At 43.0% G+C, this 24,798-nt stretch overlaps 1 long non-coding RNA gene across 3 annotated transcripts in view; it reads right to left on the bottom strand.

Moving 5' to 3' along the window:
* The window catches only part of LOC138684823 (uncharacterized), a 99,645-nt gene that overhangs the window by 56,982 nt on the left and 17,865 nt on the right, over positions 1-24,798 (bottom strand). Inside the window, exon 2 of one of the 3 annotated variants that reach the window (XR_011324125.1) lies at positions 587-680. The exons of the other annotated variants lie outside the window; for them this stretch is intronic. This is a non-coding gene — a long non-coding RNA (uncharacterized lncRNA). The remainder of the gene's footprint in view (positions 1-586; positions 681-24,798) is intronic. 3 annotated transcript variants of the gene reach the window in all.

Genomic DNA, 24,798 nt, shown 5'->3' with positions numbered 1-24,798 from the left:
ATTTGCACAGAGTGCCTTTTCTAGTGATTCCTCCCATTTATTGTCAAATTGAGCTTCTTGGGCTTGGCACCCCTGTTGGATGACTGAGCAAAAGGCTTTAATGCAGACTAAATGAGAGATCCTGGCACTTGACAAGATGCATGCCAACAAATAATCATGCAAACCTCAATCTCCAAAAGCATTTAGGTGGCTGTGAGTCAGAGACAGCAGGATTGCTGTGCAAGATTCATGTCTAAGTAATGTCCAGTTGTGATTGCCTCACAGTAACTGGCACGCTTTGCCTGCATCCAGAGGCACAGCTGGCTTTTCATTCAGAGCAAGCCCCGCTTCCATGTGGTGTGGATACCACCAGGCTCAGCCCCAAGGGTAGGCGGTCGTCTCCTCTGTGCCATGCATGGTGGCATCATCCCCATGGTCTGCAGGAAGATATACAGCAGAAAGCCACTGCATTTCACTTTGAATAATAAAATCAGAGTGCCTGTGCCAGAATACTGGGAACATGTTGCTCTTTACTAGGGCAACACAGGCCCTACAGCCAGTCTTTTCCTACCTCCACCATCCCACCCTAGATCCCATCCCAGGATACCTCCCTGGTGGTCCTCGGCTGCACAGCGGGGCTGGGGCCTCAGGAGCCATCGGGACAGGTCGACTCGGGGAGCTTGTGAGCTCAGACAGGGCATCTGTATTTAAGCAGGGGGTAACACACTGTTAATTAAAGCAACTAACTGGGACAGGGTGTAAAGCAAGAGGAAGGCAGCTAGGGGACCACTAAAATATGTGGGAATGAAGATGTGACCACATAGGTATAACTCTCTGCAGCATAACTCTCCAGCAGTTCACCAGTCACATCAAAGTTAGGGGCTGGGTGGACAAGCCACTTTTTACAGCAAAACAACAGAGTTTGTAGAATTGTAAACTGCCCATGCAGCCAGGCCTTTAACGTTTCGATGAGAAAACCAGGCATTGCAGTCACTCAAACTGAGCCAGAGCCTTGTATATCAGTAACATGTTTCTGCTGCTGCTGGAAGTCTCACTGCTCCCTTAAATAAGCTTCCTCTGCGTAACAGAATTAGACCTGTAATTTCTGCAAAATTCCTGAGAGCTCAGATTGAGGCTGGCAAAGGTTTCTGTTTATTCAGTGTAATTCAACAGAATACTGTAAGAATAACAGGGAAACCTAGCAGTGCTACCTTAGCCCTAACAAAACACAGTACATCCCAAATAACCACCCTGAAACCACAAAAGCTGCTTTTTATGATGGCTGTTTCTAATAATGTCCAAGTCCCTCGGTTCACATCTTTTCAGCCTTTCGCAATCAGCGTGGCACTTCGGCTGTGCAACAGTGCAGCGGGGCAGGCTTTGCGCCGCGCCGCACCAAACGGGGACCTCTGCGAGGAGAAACGCCACCAGGTAGCAAAGCCATGAAACAGCAGAGGTAATCCATCCGCCGGCTTAAGGACAAACTCCTGGCTGTTTCACTAGCCTGCTTTCAGCCCCAGAAGAATGCGGGGATGTTTACAGACTCGCCGTCCCCAAAGCCAGCGCAGCTGCAATTTCGGCTCAGCTGGCAAAAGGTTCCCGCCGAGAGCCAAAGCGGCCAACGTGCAACTCCCAACAGCAGCTCCGTCCCCTGACGCGGCTGATTAGCTTCAGGGGTGCGGCGGCTGGGCCACGCTCCGTGGGCACGGGCAGAGAAAGCCGACCTCGGGGGGGAGCCGAGGAGGGCAGGAGAAGCCGGCAGGGCGGGAGTGCAGCTGGGGGGAAGCGCCGGGCAGCGGCTCGACGGCTCCGTGGGGGGAATTTCTGGAGGAGGACGGGGAGGCGAGCCCAAGTCCTGAGCGTCTGTGCCCTCTAGTGGCTCGTAAAGGAGCGGAGGCGGAGGAGGTCGCCCCTGTCCCCGCCGCCATCGGCCGCAGGGGTGGCAGGGCCGTGGCTGTCCCCTGCAGAAGAGGCGGCCCACGCACTCCCAGCGGGCTGGGGGCACGGCGGGGCGGGTGGGCGCCCCGGCTCCCTGCTGTGACAGGGCGGCTGCCTGGGAGCCCTCTCTCCCGGTAACCTCCGTCCCCGCTGGAACTGAGGAGGCGGGAAAAAATCCACTCGGGAGGCTCGGAGGCCCCTTCTCCACAGTCCTTCCTCCCGCCAAAAGCACAACACTGAGCTAATGGCCCCATAACCTTGTTTTGATTTCCTGAGCGGTCTTAAGTTACCTAAATCTGGCTGGCTTCCCCCAACGGCTTTCCAGCAAAGCCATTCTCAATCAGTTTTCATTAGATACCAAGTACTAACTATCACGAAGTTCCTCACGAAACCCCCGTTCATAGTGTCAAAGGCCTTGATGCTAATTGTGCCTTTCTTTCCTGTTTTTTTTTCTTTCTACCTGCCTTGATAATCTTCTTTAACTTACGTGGACAGGATGTGCACACACACACACATAAGTCTATGTTTATTAATATATGTGTACATGTATATGTAAATGCACATGTACATGTATATGGAATCATAGACTCATTTAGGTTGGAAAAGACCTTTAAGATCATGGAGTCCAACCATGTATATGTATGCAACGTATATGTACACGTACATGCAGCCTAGTCTTATAAAGAAAAATCCCCATGTTATTACCAAGTACTTTTTTGTTTTCATTCTTTATCTCGCTAGTTCTTATGTAATAGTTACGCTTGCAGAATTACAGGTCGCACAGAGGACTCATGAGAGGCCGTCTGCACCACAGACCACATACAATATATTTGTTAACTAGGCTGTCCCCTACTATCTATGATTTGCCAGCAAGGTTGTATTTCTATTCTGACAAGTGGTTAAAAGGAGTTCTCTGTGATCAGGTTATTTACAATGGGACTTGAAACAGGAAGAAAAAGCGTAACAGTAGAGAATGGTGCTGCACTCTGAAGAAGTTTTATATGGAGGCAATGCAGTGACTTTGGGACATTCACAGCTCAAAGGCTAGCTGTCTGGCACCTTTCAAGCAAAACAAAAAACAAAGCCCAGGTATATGCTATTTTATGTCTGTGAAGGAACCATGAAGTACCACAAACCACTGGGTCAGCCCCTCTTCCCCTAAATTGCTCCCCAGCCACCTGTAAAGGCAACAGGTAAACTCAAGGACCTCAGAGACCATCCACCTTACTCATTTCTGTGAGCATAAGACCTCTTGAATGTGTATTCAGCATCTGTCTTGTGGGACTGATTTTGCAGCTAAGACATAGCAGTTCCTAGAGTTCTTTGGCAGGCAGAGGAAATGTAACCTGTCCTTAGGCTGGTGTCACGCCATTCTATCTGTGCCCAGCCAACACAAACAGTGAGAGGACCAGGAGAGGTGGTTCATCTATTGCTTTACCATCCTCCCTGTCCTTTAAATTATTTGCATCTCTGGGGGAGCTAAGAAGAAGAATGCTTATGCTTAAGCCGTGGAAGAACCAAGGACAACCTAAAGTCTAATATTCCTGTATTTCCTTGTGCTGACTATATTTGTTGTGATAATTGGGCACACTAAAGATTTCTGTGCATATCCACAAGATAACATTTCAGGGCCCAGAAAGAGCTGTTTAAGCCTGTACCATAGTCATTGAATTTATTTCAAAAGGCATCAGTGATTTCAGTGATTGCTATTTATCTGAAGACCTTGGAGCACCAGCACTACAGGGCAGCCCTAGCTCCGCATGGCTCACCAAAGTTCTCCATGCTCTGATCGAATATGAAACATGTATTTAGAGCTCAGATTAGAATGAGATGCTTCCAGCCTACCCAAATTCATCTGAGCAGAGACCACATTAGTCAAAGCTTATACTCTCCTGGCAGTCATTGTTCTGCCTCTTTTCTGTTTTGGGAGAGAATTTTTGTTTGACAAACATGCTGGCATCAATCTCATAAAAACATGCTATAGATTAGGTGGAGGAAGAAATCTATCTCAAGGTTGATTTGTTAGCTCATTTTTAGCCTTTATTTGATTGGAGCTTAACAATCAGAAAAGAAACTGATTTTTTTTAGGGAGTATCAGTTTTCCTGTGACTGTACAAAGGGAAACAAACCATTAATAAAATTTTGCTTAGCGGCATATCTGAAGAATTTTATCTCCTCAGACTTTGAAAAACTAATCATTTGCTGTTCTTTTTTTCTGTAATAAGGATGTGTCAAGCACGCATACGCCTACCTTTCAAGAAACTGTTTATGCTGCAAATATGATTAAATCAGGGGACTATATTTTAATCAGTGATGCTCAGATTATGGTACAAACTCGTTTGATCTTGTTATTGTAGTGTATTAGTGCATTAAAGCCACATTAAATATTTATGTTAGGAGCTCCTACCCGCGTACAGAATGCTACAACAGTCTCTCAGCAGAAATGTAAATTGAGATTGTCATGCAATGAGAAAAGCATCCTAGCTTTTTTGTTATGATATAAACAAGGTATTAGATTTACTTTCAAGCATGGCATCCCACAAGCATGTGTAAGACAGATTTATGAATCAGATAAACTTTCATAAATTTTAATAGGAGTAAGAACTTGCTCAAACATTAATATCACCAAGTATTTTGCCATTTCTTAACTTTCTTCTGGTGTTTCAAAAACCTGAAAGAAGTGGAAGTAGTCCATGCTGTGTGTAGAAACAATTAGCCTGGCCTGTGAACAGTATAGCAGAATGCAGCCATAAATGAGATGGCTCCAGAGCCTGCAAAAAAAGAACATGGACAGCAAATGATCAGCTGCCTCTGGGAAGGGAATTGAAAATAATACCACTTTAATCAAGCCATTTATCTGACAGGCAGATAATACTGGATAAGGATCTTTGTAGCAGGATTCATTCAATCTGTCGAGTGGTGGGAGCCAGGGGAGTATAAATTCCTAAATAATCAATCCATGTAAAGAAATATACTGTTTTTCTGATGAAATTCTGTCGGCGAAAAGACAAGACACGGGCTTAGCTGTAAGACTTCATCCCCTACTTCTAAAGCACTTGTGACTCAGACCGTTCACAGTCCGTGTTTTTAGAGCAGCATTGCCTCAGTGGCCTCCCAACTTCTTATTCAAAGAGGACCTCCTTGCCCTGAGCCTGAGGCCATGCCTTCAAAGGGCATTTAGATGACTGAAAATGCAGATACCTGCCCTCTGGGGCACAACCAGTTAAAAGCTCTCAGAAATCTGTTGGCTTTAGGGACTGATTTGTTTGCCTACATAAAAATAGCGTGGCCAGCAGGAGCAGGGAGGTGATTTTTCCCCTGTACTGGGCACTGGTGAGGCCGCACCTCGAGTCCTGTGTTCAGTTTTGGGCCCCTCACTACAGGAAAGACATTGGGGTGCTGGAGCGTGTCCAGAGAAGGGCAACCAAGTTGGTGAGGGGCCTGGAGCACAAGTCTTATGAGGAGTGGCTGAGGGATCTGGGGCTGTTTAGTCTGGAGAAGAGGAGGCTGAGGGGAGACCTTATCGCTCTACAACTACCTAAAGGGGGATTGTAGTGAGGTGGGGGTCGGTCTCTTCTCCCAAGTAACAACCAATAGCACAAGAGGGAATGGCCTCAAGTTGTGCCAGGGGAGGTTTACGTTGGACATTAGGAAAAATTTCTTCACTGAAAGAGTTGTCAAGCATTGGAACAGGCTGCCCGGGGAAGTGGCTGAGTCACTATCCCTGGAGGTATTTAAAAGAAGTGTAGATGTGGCACTTGGGGACATGGTTTAGTGGTGGACTTGGCAGTGTTATGTTTATGGTTGGACTTGATGATCTTAAAAGTCTTTTCCAACCTAAATGATTCTATGATTCTAAAACTCTTCTAGGTGTATGTCTGAATCCCCTCTGGCTTATCTGCCTTTCTTCTGCTCCTGGATCAGCAGTAGCACTGGTCTGTCCAGGTGGAAAAGTGGGAAAAGGCAATAATCACTGGTTGAAAGTGTTCACATTGAATTCCTGGTGTTGAAGAAACAGGAGAAAATGCACGATTAATGCAGGCTGCTGTTCCCTGACCTTTGCAGACACTTACCTGTAATTACAGCCTTTTCTCACTGGCAACCTTGAAGGGATGGGGATGCTCCTGACGGCTCCCCACAACCCCTGCCAGACCCTTGCAGGGTCTTACCGGGCTCATAATCCACAATTTGAGAAAAATAGTTTAATAAATACATAGAAGTGACATATATAGAGTGACTTAATTATAGAACTGGAGAAAAAAATAGCACAGCAGTCCCCCTACTCTTCAACATCATCCAGAAGAGATCAGATTTTTTGCATTTTGGGCTTCATAGTGAATTCAGATATCAAGGCTTAATTCTTCTTTCATGCCTCCGTAATTCAGAAGTAACATGAGAAGAGAAGCTTACCACTGAACCTCAGATGAAAGGTATTTGTAACTGCTACAACTTCCAATTTTAAAAGAAAATATTTTAATTATGATGCAATGCAGTGGGAGTTAAAGAAGCTTACATTACTGTTTATTTGACATGGTGCCCAATCCTTTTCTTTTTAATTCCAAGGCAACTCTCCCATTGACTTCATTGTGAGCACAGTGTGATACGCCTGAGCTACTATGGGAAAGCACAACAGATCCATGTGGTGGATATTAAGATACAGCACTTATACAAGGATAAAACCTAATTCTAGGATCACACGGAGGTAAAGCAGGACTGCTTCCAGTTAAGTCAGGGATACTCCACTGGTACAAAGTCAGCGCAACTCTATGTATTACTGTATAAAGGGAGTTTATACCCATTTTTCTACACTCACTAATCTGTAACTAATCATAACTTTAGGCCCCTGAGCAGACTCACTTGCTGCAAAACACAAACCTGCATGCCTAATGGCAGAGTACAAGCCAGCTGTGGTCCAAAAGCCATTTGGACATCTTAGCTTGCAGCAGTACCTACATTAGCACATCTTGACTCTTGGTGGTCTTGCTGCCACAGGCGAAGTCCTGTGCTATAAAACCATCCCTTGACGGTTAGCCCGTAATTTTCCAGGGTCCCGTAGTATGCTTACCAGAACTGAAGCCCACGTTAGTCTTCCTAAGTGTGCAAAAGACCTGATGTATTTGCTCATTCTGCATTAAAATTTTGAAGGCATTCTGTAAGGAAACTCTTACATATGTGAGAAATATTTGGTTAATATGAACATCTGTAAATCAAAGACTTTGCAAGTCAGATTCTCCAGCAGACAGGATGCAATTTTCAGCAGTGACTAAATAAATGATTTAGAAACCAATGATCTGTTTTCAAAGAGACAGGTGCTTAAATCTCATTGAAAGTCAAAGGGAAATAAATTTGTGAGTCCAATTTAAAAATGGAATTTCAGTCTGTGTGAAAGCATTGCATCCTTGAGAATGTATTTTATTGTCAATTTAATGAATTCAACCTCTGGATTTTGGCCTAGATGTAATCACATATAAACAGAGGAGAACACATCCTCCCTACTGTGGGAATTAGTGGATGAAATGTTATGTTATGACTATGCAGGTATTCAGAGCAGATAACGCAGTGTTTCATCCTGGCCTGAAGCTATTAAACAGGTCTTTCACTCATATGAATAGGGAGAGTTTCACTGACTTCAGTGCCATTTCTCTGCAATGAGGAGTAGACGAGGCTCTGGCATTATGGCTGTACAAACATCCATACCTCAGTCACTGGTTCAGGGTTTGTAAGAGGAGAAGGAGGTTATGAGCTCTGATGACACTCCCCCTGAAGATCAAAGCACCCACACCAGCAACCAAACCACTAAAACTTTCTCAAGGAGAGCTTTCCTACAGAGCTCTGCCTTTTGGTGGTCTGTGGTTTCCCCTGAAGCAGCATGGACTGCAGATGGGGCTGCTTGGAAGACACCATGCCACAGCCTGTGTGGGAAGGGACACGTGGGGATCTCCTGCCACCACCCCACTGTGTAGAATTAAATCCCCATTGACTACAGGTTTGTTCACTGTTCCACCAGCTCCCACCAACACCCATGAAAAGCCACCCACCTCTCAGTCACTGCTGGGTGTGCTGCATGGGGAGGAACTGAAAGGAGATGGTTACCAGAGTGGTGACAGAGCAGGTGCACTGGGAAATAAGCAAGAAAGTGATTAAACCCAAACTTGGATCACTGTGACTGCGTTTGTTCTAATTTCCTGGGTGGACAGTGTTCAGCCTTAGGGAGGCATTGGGAAGGATGGACAAGTCCTGTGTTTGTCATAGGAACATGAAGAACAAAAAAACCCAGGAACTCTTTGAGACATAGAACCAATAAAGATTCATTTCATCCAGATTTGTGTCTTGTTGGTGATCTCCCTGTGGATCCTTCAGCGTCTAGCAAAGGGTGATCCATTTGGGGTCATTTTTCTATTTACACCTAAGCCTCTGAAGGACCCAGGACTCCTGGAGGTGCCCACTTTCCTAATTTGGGACTTGCCCTTCCTCTACTAGAAGAGATCAGAGGAGGCAATGTGGTTGTTTATTGGTGTAGCTGCTTTCCCTCCTTGAACCTGAAGCTGGCTACAGACTTCAACCCTCCCAAACTTGAGTTTGTTCCAATTAGATCTCTGGTACACTTATTTCTGTAACTTGACAACATCAGTACCTGACTGTGGGGAGCTTACTTCCGATGTGTTAATAGTCCTGTAATGCTTAGATTAAAGGCATTAAAAACACATAAATTATTGTATTTCCTTTGTTTGCATCCTACATTCATGTGAGCAAGGATTTGCAAAAATTGCATGAATTTTTGCATTTTCCCCATCCCTCACAGTGGCACCCACCCTTGAAATCTCATCACCCCTTCACAGTCCCGAGATGGAAATTTCAGTGCTGAAGTACCCCAGAAGCCTGCTCTCAGGCCTCCATGAGCACCATCATTCTGCCTTTTTCAGGAACATCAGTCCCTCACGTCTTTCGCACCCCACTGTCATGTGCCAACATGATTGACGCTGCTGGGAATGATCTGCCTGCTCCTCCTAAATGCGGTCTTGGGCTGTCGGTGCTGCAGACATGCAGACAGGAGGAACACGGACCCTTGAAGAGTGTCAGATGGCCATCTGCCAGTCAAGGCACAATATGGTGGCTACTGCCAAGCCAGCTGGGTCCTCGCTCTTCCAGCTGGTACAAAAGTTGCCAGGCAGCCTCCACTCCAAGAATATTCAAGCATTTGGGGCTATCGTCTATGCCATGTGTTTCTCTGTTTTTACTACATAGTAGAAAATAATTTATTCAGATATGCTAAATTATATTTTTAACGTTCCACAGACAGTTCGTTGTGAAACTCATTTTTGGCATTAACTAGAAAATGCGGTACTTTGCTCATTGTGTATATTATTATAATGGTCCTTTTTTGTTTAATCTAAACATTGTAGCTCATTTATCTTCTTGGATGTCACAACCAGCTCTAAGCTGCATACTTCTGCTGTTGTCTACCAATTAAATGATTATTACTTAAACATTTTATAAATACTTAGTGGATAAATAATTTTTTGCTGGATGACATCTACACCCTTTTGTCCAAAAGAATCCCTCATATTCTTTTCTTTTTAGTGCATATTGAAAGCCTATAGCATGCTGATCATTGCCTTTCTAAACAAGAAAGGCTGAAGAGAGTTTCTTCTGAGCTATTCAGTATCACTCAGTTCTTGAAAGAATTGAAAATGGCCCCTTTTTCATAAATGAGACATTGTCAGCAAAGAAAAAATGGGAATAGAGCCCAGAACATTTAGTTTGAGATTCAGAGATCTTTACCACTCAAGCTCAATGAGAGTTTCCTACTGTTAGCACCAGTATGGGGCTTCTAAGATTTCTTTAGTCCATAATCAGACATTAGATGATAACTAGGTATGTCCATACATACCTTTATTTCTAAGCCTTTCCTTGGAGAACAAAAGCTGCTTCAGTTTGCACAGATTTCAAAAGGTATCAGCATCATTTTCATTTTCATTTCCCTCTACATCTTTAAGTTTCAATTTACTCTCCATGGCTTTTCTGATGCAAGCTTGAAAATCACAAGTGAGCGAGCAAGTGTGGTTTTGTTTTCTGTTGTGCACTGATTTCCAGGAATTCCTTTCCTCTATCAGATCTACCACGTGACCACCTAAGGATCTGTCTTTTTTCTCTCCGGAAAAAAAATCTTTTACTTTCTTGTCCTTTTCTACCATATACATCATATTGTGCAACCATTCCAGGACAGAAATAATACTCACTAATGTCCACACACTTAACAATTAAACAGTCATAAATCATTGCAGAAAAGCTATTTAATCTACACCCCAGTGGAATATGATTTCCAAACTCCTTTTAAGACAAGCAAAAAAAATCTGGTTTTATCTTTCCTGTCATTTTATTTTAATTGAAGTTTATCACGTTCTTTATACTGACTTCCAAATGCCTCACCCTTTTTTCATTAGGAGGGGCAATTCCTAGAGACGTGTGAAATGTTCCATTTGAACTACAAAAGCCTGGAAGCAGACTTGCTGTGAATTCATCCTGCATTTGCAAATCATCAGTGAATCGTTAAACTCCTGTGTCTGCTGAGTTGTCTGCAAGCTTGTGTCTGCTGTCACTCAGCAGGTGTTACTGGCTCTTGTCCTTGGGGACTTCCATGGCTGTTGTTCTGGGGCATTTCCAGGGGAAAAGTGGTTCACCACTCAGAGGCCACTCACTGTCTTTTGTGGGTTTTGGACACCTGTGCCTTGTGCTGGAACAGAAACTTCATGCAAACCTTTGCGATTCCCCACGAAACTTAAATGTGTCACATTTCCTTTTAGCTTAAACAGTACACTGGAGGTGGGCCAACCCCAAACCTTCTGGGGCCTGTGTACACAAGTACATGAGTCCTGATGACTGCAAAGTTACTTCAAAGCAAAAGTAATTTTGGAACTATGTTAAAGATAACACGACATGCCAAACTGTGTCCTGGAGGAGCTAAGGTCCAAGCATACGTTCTCCTCTGCAGGTACAGGGGTATCGGCCCCAGCAGAGGGGCTAGACTGGGGACAATAACATCTGAAACCACTGCAGCAAGACTTGGCCACCAACATTGCACAAGCGACCTTGCCACCGTGATGAAGCTGGGCAGTCATGCAGAAGTGGGTGGCAATAGGAAAAACTAATTGTCTTTGTGAATGATGTGGGATATCCTTCATATAGAAGAATACTTGACATTTCTTTTAACGGCTTGTGAACCTTCAGACCTGCTTGCAGCAGCGGTCACCATCCAGTCGCGATAAACTCTGGCAGCAGCTACCCCACCGCCTGCGTTATTCAGGTGATCTGCCTGGACAGCCTCAGCAGTCCCTGACATTTAATACTTATTAATCACTTGAAATAATCAAAATGCTCTAATATTACAACATGGTAAAATAAAATTATATTATCACTGTAATTCTTATCATAGTCTGTCTTTAAAACTGCTAACCCATCTGTTCAGACTTCTTGGAGGTTTGACAAATGGGCTGCAGCAAATTTTGCTGAGGCAGTTGAAAGCGATACTTCCATCAGGGTAGGAGTCAGCTGCAGATCAAAATGCCTGGATGTCTAAATCGAAGCATCTAAGTTCCCATTATCATCAACAGAGATGAAGGGCTTGATTCAGTTGCTCAGACACAAGCACCAGGTGCCATCTGAGGTGTCCCAAGGGTACCCACCTCACCTCCAGCTGCTGCCTTGAAGAGCATGAGTGTCTTATAGGCCCTGGGCTATTATATCTGCCGGTCTCTGAGTTGTATCTGTGGCCTTGTGGGTATCTCTGATATCCTGGGCATCTCAAATGCCTGATGCCTGCATGTGGGCAACTGAATGAATCCCCAGTCAATACACCAGAGGAGCCTGGAGAGCAGTTTGGAAGAATTAAGTGGATTTATTGACTATCCTGGGCATCTCAAATGCCTGATGCCTGCATGTGGGCAACTGAATGAATCCCCAGCCAAAACACCAGAGGAGCCTGGAGAGCAGTTTGGAAGAATTAAGTGGATTTATTGACAAAGCTATGACATGAGGAGGAGATGGGACACACCACAGAGAGCGCCAGGAGCTCCTCTGACCTGAGCAAATATCAAACCAGGGAGCCTCATCTCCTTTCTCCACCTCTCCCCCTAGTAAACCGAGAGTGTTATATTTAAGCTTAATGCCTTTTAAGTTAGCTTAGCTGGAGCGAAATAAGCCACAGCTGTGAAGAGACACTGCAAATAGTGAATGGATTAGCAGCAACCAGCAACCCTGCTAACTTGAGATGTAGCCTATACCTCCCAATGGGCCAGTTAACTTGTGTGCAAGAATATTTCCACATTGAATGGAAGGACGTTGTTTGTGGATGGAATTCAAATTAAGAGCAATACATCGTCTATTTCTGCAGCAAAGACAAGTCCTTAATCTAAAAGGGTAACTTCATTTTAAACTAGATTTAAAAATGCCTCAAAGAAAGGAGTTAAATCTCTCTTTAGGTAAAATTCACATAAGCTTTTAATTGCTATTCTGTAAAGATAACTAGTTTAGTTATCTTTCACTATTCACTTACTCTTCTCAATAGCAGCTTCATAGCTGGTAAATTCAATCAGATGTTTCTGTGAAACAGTCTCATGCAACTGGAAATGGCTACAGATCAGAAAGAACTTCTTTAGAATGTGCATTTGTTTTAAATATACCTACATAGTGCTTTTACACTGAGTTACATTTGGGTTCTTGTTCTGGAAATGTTTTATTTCAGCTTTTGTGCTGATGCACTACAGATAATCAAGTACTTCTTAAACACACAGGTATCAAAAAAAGTCAGAATTCGATTGTCCCTCCCAGTTTGGCAGACCTATTGTCTTTGAGAGTAAGGAATATCAGCAGGTCTGAGGAAACACAGGCTCTGAACACAGCAAATCATGTGCTTTACAGTGAAATCATGGTCCTGATCTGACATACATGCAGGAAACTGGAGCATCTGATCCTAACAGCCCAGTAATTCTGATTAAGACCTGATCTTGCAAAACTTATGGACATGCTTTTTTCCTAAGTCCATTCCCCATAACTACTTCAAAGCTTTACTTTAGAAATACCTGTGAGTTTCTGCTACATCAAGGTTGCAGTGATAAAGTGGCCATGCTGTGGTTTTTATTAAATGCTAAGATGTGACATTTTAGTTATAGCTCTCTGACCCAGTAAAAGATCCATGAAAACACTGGGCTGCTTGATATAGACAGAACTTGTACATTTGAGCTGTACAGTTATTAAAAGCGTTTCTCTAGACATTCCCTTTCCTTCTTGGATTGTTGGCATTTCTTGAATATTTATGAATATTTATGAAGGCACTTGTATATTACATGAAGCCTGTGAGTAAGTCATCAATTTCTCTGGAAACAGTTGCTTTTTGTGAAAACTTTGTTAGCTCTTCAGCACAAGTACCCCTAAGGGACTAGAAAGTTTGAGCACAGCATTGTAGAGTACATCCTATAGAATGTATATAAGCCTTTAATCAGCAGAACCGCAATGCAGCAGATTGAATAACCATCTGAAGAAACTCGTGGAGCATTGTGCTTTAGTCTGCCCCAGAAAGCTGTTTTGTAACAGCTTTGCAAATGTGTTCTCAGCTACCAAACCCATGCTAAATCAGTTGCTGAACAGACTTATACCAGTTAGTAGACTCTTTTTTTTGATTAACTAACAGGTCTTCATAAATTCAAGGCTACACAGAGAAAATACACTGATTTATTGGTCCAATACAACTTACCCTGAAAGCCAAATGAGTTTCACATTTGACTTGAAAGGAAGCAAAGCTGGACTCTAGAACTATAAACAGTATAATAAACACTAGTAAAACATAATACTTACTAAAGCAGCATGAATCCTGCTCCAAAAAGTACACATTTACTCGCTTTTATACTGAATACTAATGAAAATGAAAAATGTCTGGTCACTGAGGTCACACCTGAGTACTTTGAGAGTCAAACAATCTATCAGAACTATGAAATATGTTTGCATTAAATGTTCATAGAATTAAACTGAATTCCAAATAAATTACTAAAACTGTTATATCTCTGCTTATTTGCAAACTGATGAAAAGTAAAGTTCACCAGCATGCTTCTCAACAAAATGCAGGAGTGCATACTCAGTTCTAAGTTTTAATATTGGCCTACACAGCAAAGCTATACATAAATTTACAGATAGTGTAAAATTGACATTAGTATCTACGGAAGTAGAAGTAAGCCAAGATTGAAAAATCTAGTTTTGTGTTTTGTTGGATTGAATACTTCATAAATTGCCTATTAACAATAGCTCACTTAGCTCTCCTAAGTGGTTTTCTAACATAAGACCATTTTTTCTGGTTTTTTGCCTTAGTATTCTCAGTTATTCATGATTGGTGCAGCATAGATCAGTGGGAGTCTATCATAGCAAAGACTAAATGAAGCGTAAGTTGAAGGTGTCCTGATTTAGCTCTGTAGGAGACAAATCACATTCCTCTTTTTAAAACCACTGGAGACAGATCTCGCACGCTGGCAATGCACTTTCCCAGTGAAGTCTGGCATATCAACACCATTCTTTTGCTGTTTACAAGGAAATTGAGCAAAGGAAAATTATTTTCAATTTCAGCCTCCAGCCAGCTGTACTGTCAGACAATGAAACATCACGCTAAGTGCAGAACAGCAGCTTGTCTGATAGACGGTAAGTAATTAAGTAGCTTCACTCCAGAAAAGGTTTTATGTTGTCCTTGGGCTTTGGACAATAAGATTTCTTTTCCTAAGCTGTCTTCCTGTGAGGAAAAAACAAAACAAAACCAAAACCCAATATTCACCCTACTTGTATTTATTGTGAAAAGATAGGGCTCTCCCAGCTCTGCAAGCAGTGAGCCTCCAGGTGTAGACCAGATAATGGATGTTTCATTTAATTTCCTTCTCTTGTGCCTTCATGAAAGGAAACCCAGACATTGCCTTTAGCAATGTTGCTGCAGGATGTTGACCCTGAAAGCATATCCCAAATTAGACAAATGTATTATTCCCATGTAATGCTTGAATACAAACAGGAAGGACAGACTTTAGTTAGATAGAAATATTGCACCTCTACAGATTCACAGCAAAGATCTTTAAGTATACAAAAATATAACTGAAATAAATTCTTGAAGATGTAACATTTCCTCTTATTCCGTCTGTTTCATGTGACAATGAGAATAAAGCAAATAAGGTACTTAGAAGCAAGCATGGCATTTGCTGAAGACTAGACATAAAAGTTCCTTAGTCTACGTGACGCAAAGGACTAATAAAAACTCTTTGGGAAAGGGAAATTCCTGATACTAAAAGCTGAATAAATTGTATTGAAACTTCTTTATGACCTTCTAATGCACAGTCATTTGAGATACTTGCACAGCCCTATCCCCAGAGAATCTTTGTGTCTCACTGTTTTTATGCTCTGGATTTACTACTCCTTCTAAATGGGACAGCGCTCATTTCCTCTTTTTGAAGATCCAGAAATGAAGGTCTGATGTGACCTTTGCAGGTCACTGAAAATCTGGGACAGTGTAGAAAACAGAACTCACATTTTGACTCAAGTCAGAAAATCATCCTGTGTTAAGTCTTCCTTGTTGAAAAAAATATGACGGAAAGGTTTATATGTTATCACTCATGAGACTGTACCAACATGGAAGCAAATGAAAGCCTTGAGGCTAGAACACTGGTTGAGAGAATATGGAAAGTATTAGTGATGGAAAAAAAAATTGATGGAATGCTAAATTACTGTGCAGGCTTTCATGTGGTATGGTTGTGCCTCTACACATTTGTGGATGAAAACAAAATTCAAGTTATGGTTACAGAAAAAAGATCAAATGTTTATCCTATTGCAATTTGACCAAGAGGTGTAATTAAACCAGCTGAATCGTTGGATTCACTGCAACATAAATGTTGGAAAACCTCAGATTATAAATTGAGTTGTTTTGTGTCTTCCATTGCTTTTATATAATGAACATCCTGTTCTCTGCCTAATCCTGCAAACGATGCACAATGAACCCTCACTTACCAGAAATACCATTATTTGAATCAGGGTCATGTTCAACTTTAAATGAAGTTTGTGTAACAGAACCATCTGGCTTCCCCAAGGCCACACAGCTCAGCAGGACTAAGGTGATTGGGACATACTGCTTCACTACGAGTGATTTGTTCTTATTTTGTCCAGCTGAACTCTGTGGCCTTGCACAATCTCCAGGAATTGTGGTCCTGTTCAACTCAGTGGCCATATCATATTTTCAGTAAATAATGGTTCAGAACTATCGTGCATTATACATAGCTATTATTCTTTATATATGCTGACAAATATTCATTTGCATGGCACCTTATGTTCAAAATTATACCTTAAGTGTATGTAGCATTGTGTAAGTATAGATTACACTTTATAATCTGAGTGATCCTAAGATTCCCTGCTTTGGTTATATTGTCTTGAGCAGCACGAAAGCCCAAAGAAATTGTGAGCAGGTTAGATAAAGGTAGAAAGAAGGAAGATAAAGATGCCATGTCAGAAAGTATTGACTTTGTGTGGCAAGGTTTTGGTAGTGGGGGAGTTACAGGGGTGGCGTCTGTAAGAAGCTGCTGGAAGCTTCCCCTATGTTTGAGAGCGAGCCCATACCAGCCAGCTCTAAGATGGACCCGCCGCCGGCCAAGGCCAAGCCAATCAGCGATAGTGGTAACACCTCTGTGATAACATTTTTAAGAAGGAAAAAAGCTGGGACGGATGGAAATGGCAGCCGGAGGGAGGAGTGAGAACATGTAAGAGAAACAACCCTGCAGACCCCCAGGTCAGTGAAGAAGGAGGGGGAGGAGGTGCTCCAGGCGCCGGAGCAGAGATTCCCCTGCAGCCCGTGGGGAAGACCATGGTGAGGCAGGCTGTCCCCCTGCAGCCCAGGGAGGTCCACGGTGGAGCAGATCTCCACCTGCAGCCCGTGGAGGACCCCACGCCGGAGCAGGTGGGTGCCCGAAGGAGGCTGTGACCCCGTGGGAACCCCACGCTGGAGCAGGCTCCTGGCAGGACCTGTGGATCTGTGGAGAGAGGAGCCCACGGAGCAGGTTTTCTGGCAGGACTGGTGACCCCGTGGGGGACCCACGCTGGAGCAGTGTGCTCCTGAGGGACTGCACACCGAGGAAAGGACCCATGCTGGAGCAGTTCGTGAAGAACTGCAGCCCGTGGGAATGGCCCAAGATGCAGAAAGTTCGTGGAGGACTGTCTCCCGTGGGTGGGACCCCACGCTGGAGCAGGGGAAGAGTGTGATGAGTCCTCCCCCTGAGGAGGATGAAGCGGCAGAAAATAATGTGTGAGGAACTGACTGTAAACCCCATTCCCCGTCCCCCTGTGCTGCTGGGGGGGTTAGTAGAGAATCCGGGAGTGAAGCTGTGCCCGGGAAGAAGGGAGGGGTCGGGGGAAGGTGTTCTGAGATTTAGGTTTATTTCTCATTACCCTATTCTGGTTGATTTGTAATAAATTGAGTTAATTTTCCCCAAGCTGAGTCTGTTTTGCCCGTGACGGTAATTGGTGAGTGATCTCTCCTGTCCTTATCTCGACCCACAAGCTCTTTGTTATATTTTCTCTCCCCTGTCCCGCTGAGGAGGGGGAGTGACAGAACGGCTTTGGTGGGCACCTGGCATCCAGCCAGGGTCAACCCACCACAGCCTTTTTGGTGAAGAATGTGGGCATCGATCCTGCTACCTCTCGCAGTTACTATCCCTATCTCGAATTCTTCACATTGCCCGCACAGTTTTCTTTTCTTTTTATTTTTTATTTTTATTTTTTTTTAGGGAAAACTGAAAGAGAAAGCAGAAGACCCCTAGGAACCAGATACAGAAAACTTTTCTCATTGGGTGAGGCAGACTGGATGGAAAAGCATAACTGATGCCAAAGAAAAGAAGCAGCAAAACAGATTTAAGAGTCTGCCAGCAGGGCAATAGGAAAAGATGTAGGTCACCAATGCTGGTAAAAAGAGAAGACAGAACTAAAGACTCAGTGAAGAGTAATCTACAGGAGGACAATTAGAGAGTACATGAATGTTTTTGTCTTCAAAGTGATGATATTTTCAACCAGTTTTTATCCAGACGTCACACATACTTAGTCCTGGGAGAGAGCTAAGACATCTTGGAGAAAATCAAGGAGGGAGCTGAAGGGAAGGAAGTGCTGAAAGTGGAGGTGCATAATGTATTCATTAGTGGCAACAGTAATGAAGAGGGCAAGCTGGATAGAAACAACTGATGGGATACCTGAATAGCTAGAAGTGAGAAATAAAGAGAGAGTTCCCCAAGAAACAGAAAAGAAAAAGCTGAGACAGATCAAAATGGGCTCATTGCTGCAGACCCCACATGTTACAGGGAGAAAAAGAAGTTAAAGAATAAGGAGATGTTGAAGACGGTGATACGGGGGGTGAATTACATTTTGCTTTGAACAGCATTCACTTATTAGGGGAGTAAACCAGCTGAAGGAGAAGTACACACCACTTAGTTCATGTGCCTGGTGCTCTTGCTGTCCAAGATTTTAAATCCAGAGGACAAATAGCACCAGAAAATACAGATCAATCAAAAAACAAATGCAAGTGCTGTCAGAGAGAGAGCCAAGATTAGAGAAGTAGCCATAGCTGTGTGTGTGGTCAATAGACAAATTGGAAAGCAGAGGGACAATGGTGTGGATCAGCAGGGAGTAGCCAGAGGAAAGCCCAGAGGGGTGGGTGGGAGGAGAAGGAGTGAGTGGGGACAGGGAAGGGAGGGGAGCACTGCTGGGGGCAGCATGCAGTGCCCTAAAAGACGGGTCTCAGATTCAAATCCGTGAAGGAATACTGTTCTGTAAAGACAAGGGCAAGGGCAAGAGTGAGGGTGTCATGGTACAGCAGATCAGAAAGGAGATTAATGGAAGTAAGTGAATGGTAGGGAATTGGATTAATCAGTGATGTAGAATGAGTGTAGGGAATGAGATGAGGGGAATAAAGCAGCCAGAAATAACCAACTTGCCACACTGATACAGTGGAAAGGAAGAAGTGAAGCCAGAAAGATGGTAGAAAGGAGAAAAAAGGCAGATGGACACCTCTCCGTGGCAAATGAAGGAAAGAAGATGATTCAGACAGGAGATACGGGGAGCCAAATGCTCTCACTGCCAAGTTTGATCTTGGGCACATCTTTGAGGACGGCAACAGATACTAGTTGGATTTTGAAGACTGGAAGCTGTTACAAACATGAAGGAGGGAAGCAAGTGAGAAGTTCATAATCAGGGTAAACTAAATTCCTCAGAGAAGGATTAAAAAAGTGGTGGAGATCTGCAGTTGAGAAAAAAAGAATACGTGAGCCAAAGCAAACCACAAGTCAGGAATAAAACTCATCCATCTGAAGACTGTAAGAATAATCAGAAGAAACGACCGCAGACTTTTAAGTCTGCAAAAACATTCTTCCATTCTTCTGGTTATCTGAATTACCAATGATTAGATCTTTAGTCTCTGAGTGTCTGGAATGATCAAGATAGTTCTTTACTTATTGTTGCAGTGAATCTTGTGGAATGAAACTTGAATGTATAAAATGTTGAAACATTGTTTGTTCAGAATGACTCATTAACATCACAGAATAAATAAGCAGATAACATTGCTAATTTGATTCAAAGCCCTTGAATATACTTCATCCCTAAACTCTGACTTCAGTGAGTATAAACAACTCTCAGAGAGTGTCCCCATAGGACTGATATTAATTCACAACCAAAAACTCTTATAACTCCTACACTTGGGAGCCAAGCATTTTTCTTCATTCTGACTGTTCATGAGCTAAATTCAAATGTTAATCCATGAATTATCCATGCCTAAATTGAAAAATATTCTAAAGTACTCATTAAAATCTTAGGTGGCATTAACACCAACTTCATATTTCTTTCTGGTTGTTTCATAATGCCACCCTAGCTAAAGGATTTACTGATGAGAAGCATCAGGAAATACAGTGAGTATTAGGTGAATAGTAAAAGTATTCACAAAAAGCAAATACTGAAACTGGAATTTCAAACATCAACCAGCATCATCCCATGTAACCTCTAGATCCATCCTGAAAGACTTGGTGCTTTAAAAGACATCCATGGTACTAGCCAGTAATTTTAACTTTGTTGAATCAGGGTCTTAAATCCCTGAAGATAACAGCACTGGAATGTTTCCAAGAAACTAGGTGACCAAAGCATGCTTTTAGAGTCCTCTTTTCTTTATCCTGTCAGTCACTTTTGTGTTTGGGTGGAGAGTACAGGCTGTGTATTGGGAGGGGAGGTGCGAAAGCAGTAACGTGAGCAGGGAATTGCTTGGGAGACATGGGAGAGAATAAAAGGTAAGGACTGAGAAGGGAGATTTATAGTTTTTTTCACAACAAAGTGACAGCTGTTATGTCATGAGTCTATACTTGTCCTGATCACTTTGTGTGCTGTCTTTTTCCCCCACCCCACATCTGTCTTTGTGTACGCTGTATACTTTCTGGTCAAATCACTACCTTTCCCTGTGTCTGGAAAGAAACACAACATCTTTTTGGCACTGGATTAAGCTACATAATGAAGAATGTGATTATAACTGATGAAGGATATGGATTCATCTTTCAACTTTGCAAATTATTTACTATGATTCAGAGTCATTAATTCCTTTGGGCCAAGGCTTTCTCTCTGAAGCTGCTGCAAGAGTTACTGTATATTGTTGATATGACTAAGATTCAGGGTTGGGAGGAAACTGGGGCCAAGATTTTGACGTGCTAAGCAACTGCCCTAAAGGCAAATCCTTTAAAATGTCACAGGTTGGACATCTAAAAGTGGCTATTGGTCAGATTTTAAAGTTCTTTAAGTTTTATCAATAATAATGATGATAAATGTTGTAATAGTAGCTAATATTTATATATTGTTTATCAACCTAAAGTTTTGTCCAAATGTTTTTTTCCAAATGGGTAATCGGAGTGAGAGAGATTTATGAAGTTGTCAACTAAGGAGCTTTTCAAAAGCAGTTACAGTTTTTATAACACTTCAGGTCATGGTTCCTATTTGTTTGAGTGTTCAAGCAGCTACAGCTGTCTCTGCTGATGTTTGCTACTCACAAATGCAGAAGGAATTCAATATTCAATTAAAGAATTTTAAATTAAATATTAAAGAAGGTACACTAGGATCATGATGATAATAGGGTTGTAATAGCATGTATCCAAAACTATGACAGTAAGAAGCCCTAACAGCTGGCAAGTATCTTATCCTCAGCTTTCCTGAGTCCACCAAGTCCAAGAACAAGGACAACAGTCATGTCTCAGTAATGTGCAGTACAAGGATAGCCATGAAGCAGTGGCATGTCTACTAGTTATCTCTTAATACTGTATGCTGCACTGCAAGTTTCCTGAAAATTTTACTGATCCCATGCACTTGATGTCTTTAACATTTTTCATAAGCTTGACAGGAGATGGGTTAATAATTCCGTATACTCTATTCAATTCCCCTGGCCAGTTTGTTCCACACCCAAAACTATTCTTCAATAAGAGAATTATTAGCATAGAAGTATTTGTAGAATCAGATTCACTATGCAGAGTGAAAGAAAATACCTGTATAACCTATACAACACATCCTATATCAAGTAAAAGAAGTAGACTATCAACAGACTGTATAACAGAGAAAGTATTTATTTTCAGGGTCTTCCCTGTAGTCTTTAAAGAAATGTTGAAAGATGACATTTACATATATCTGACAATTGTCGTCAGGAGATCTGTTTTCTCCTCATATCCTTCAGTTACTGAAAAGACTTGACCTCCAAGTGAAATTGAAAGATATTTTCCTTTATCCTGTAACATTTCCAGATGGCTGGAATCTAGACTGACTTCTGCCGGAGTATAAGAGCCAGGGATTTACACAACACCAAGTAGACTGTTGTTCTGACTCCAAGCTTGCTTATATGATTTTGCAAGATCCATAATAATGGGAGCAATGGATTTCTGATGGCATAACTTTGCCAGCATACAGAAAAGCCTTTCCTATGGTCCGTATTCTGAATCTTATTCATTGTTTTGCTGTCTCATTCTAGGAGGCTCCCCATCAGTGCCTTTTCTGCAGCTTTTCTATCAGGAGCGCTGAAAGCTATGATGACTTATATCCAAAAGGCTATTCAACATTAGCAGATTTTCTCTTCTGGCTGGAAATTGAAGTTCTGTCAATACAAGCTGTATACATCTCTGTCAATTATGGTGAAGATTTTTACACAAGTAGGACATGCATGCTAAGGTTTAGAGTAAATACCAGATCCCTGAAGAATCAAAAGAAAAATGTCAGAACATAAATTATTCACTGCTATGTATCAGCCCAAAGGGAGGATGCGTTACAGAGGAGGGACCAAGATTAATCACACAACTGGCAAGAGATGGTTATTCTACCCTTATATCAACTATTCCACACTTATTGGTACAAAAAGATGTTGCTACATAGTATTCCCTCCCTCACTTGAACATTTACAAAATGTTTGTTATAGACCGCAATTTTCAAACAGGCCTGAGAAGCACAGGTCCTCCTCCCGTTCATAGGTGAACAATATTACACTCATGCCATCCTTCACAAGAAAAGAATGAAAGTTAATGTGGAAAGCAGTGAAAGACATCATGAATTTTGTTCAACTGCATCTTCATCAAGCATCGGTCTTTCTACAGTATTGTCCCCACAGTAGGTTTGAACCAGGTGTTGATTGATTTATCTGCTCTTCACCTTGCAAGCTGGATGATGTTAACACTAGTGGAATGTATCATGTGCTACAGTAATATCTGTATATCATTTGCCTGTGTTATGACCGTTTATTTCTCCTGGTGACTTAAACTGAATTTCAAACATTACAAATGAATTTAAGTAGAACTATGTATATCACCTCTGCATTTCCCAGAATTTATCAGGTACAAGATTAAAACATTGACTTATTCCCTACTAGTGAAATATTAAGAGCCTTAAAGAATAGTAGTAAGCCATCAGTTGGAAAACACACTGGGAGACTGTCAGGTTTATGGCAAGGGCAGACATTGATTCAAGGGAAAAAAACCTCTTTGCAGTGGAGAGATAAGGGGTTGTCCTGGTTTCAGCTGGGATGTAGTTAACTGTCTTCCTAGTAGCTGGTACAGTGCTGTGTTTTGAGTTCAGTATGTGAAGAATGTTGATAACGCTGATGTTTTCAGTTGTTGCTCAGTAGTGTTTAGACTAGAGTCAAGGATTTTTCAGCTTCTCATGCCCAGCCAGGGCACCTGACCCAAACTGGCCAACAGTGTATTCCATACCATGGGACGTCCCATCTAGTTTAGGAACTGGGAAGTGGGGGGGGGGCAGGGATTCGCCGCTCGGGGACTGGCTGGGTGTCGGTCGGCGGGTGGTGAACAATTGCCCTGCGCATCATTTGTACATTCCAATCCTTTTATTACTACTGTTGTCATTTTATTAGTGTTATCATTATCATTATTAGTTTCTTCTTTTCTGTTCTATTAAATCGTTCTTATCTCAACCCAGGAGTTTTACTTCTTTTCCTGATTTTCTCTCCCATCCCACTGGATAGGGGGGGAGTGAGTGAGCGGCTGCGTGGTGCTTAGTTGCTGGCTGGGGTTAAACCATGACAGGGGTACAGAAAAGGGGCTCCTCTTCTTTCTCTGACACCCTGTCATTGCCTGTCTCCTAATTCCTGACTGTGTCCTAATTCCTGACTATATTTTGGAGGAAAATGGTCTCCACTGCCCAAACCTGGCAATGGACGCTACCTGGAAGGCTGCAGAAAGGGTGTGACAGCTGGGACAGCTCTGCCTGGGGCCAAGGGTTGTGGGGGCCCTGGAAGCCCAGATAAGGTGAGAAGCGCCTCAGTGCCCACATCACTCTCTTCGCTGCTTTCTGCCACCCACTCCTGCCTGCTCAGGCCATTTGCATTCACCCTTTGCTGCCTGGGACTTTCCTGCTGAGTTACTTTTCTCTGCAGATGGAGGTGCTGGAGCTGGGATAGGGCGGGCTGGGAGAGGACACGCTGACCACGGCTAGGACAACATCACTGAAGGGACCTGGGCATTTCCTTCACGCCAGAGCCTGAAGCGGTTCTCAGTCTTCCCAATTGGTAATGATCATACGTGATGGATCATCTCGGGGAACACACAGCAGAAATTCCTGCTTTATAGTTTTTAGGGAGTCTCAGACATGACACAGGCATGGAGAGCTTCATTGTCTCAAGAGCGAAGTCCTTCCATTGTGTGTGGGGTACTGAGAGGATCTCAAAAAACACCTGAAACCCCATGTAGTGGCAATTTCTCCAGAGGCAGGCAGACCTTTATATACCTGGATATCTGTGCTTCAGCTCCCCATCTTGCTCCCGTGCACTGAGTCTAAGCAAGATGCCAGGCACAAGGTGCTGGGAGGGCTGTGTCAGCCTCTCAGAGGGAAGCACCAAACTGAGGATGAGGAAGATCTTTCCTACAGCACTTCCATGGCCTGAAAGGGACAGAAGGGGACACTTTCCAGGAAGGAGGGGGGGCATTTCTTCATTTGCGCCCTTTTGCAGATGACTGTCACCATCAATGACATTTGTGAGGATGCCCAAATAGTCAGGTAAATAACATACCAGAAACAGAATAAGGGAAGCTAATAATTTCTTTAATTTATGTAATGGCAGCAAGGCTGTTTTCTTCAAAGCTGTGAGCCAGAGTGATTAAAAGTTCATTGGTGACTGAGTGTACCATGCAGTATGATGGGGGGGCTTTTCCACAGAGCCCTATAAATCTCAGCGCTGGAATGGGCACACAGGGGTGGGGTGCGAGCTAACCTCGGCGGCGCACGTCAGCCCCGCAGGAGCTGGAGCGAGTTCCCACCCCTGGGCTTCACAGAGCTTTATTGCTCACCAAGGGCCAAACCTCACTTTCG

The sequence above is a fragment of the Haliaeetus albicilla genome, chromosome 3 (assembly GCF_947461875.1).
Source record: "Haliaeetus albicilla chromosome 3, bHalAlb1.1, whole genome shotgun sequence".
In the NCBI taxonomy this organism is placed as follows: domain Eukaryota; kingdom Metazoa; phylum Chordata; class Aves; order Accipitriformes; family Accipitridae; genus Haliaeetus; species Haliaeetus albicilla.
This window is presented reverse-complemented; position numbering and strand designations above follow the sequence as displayed.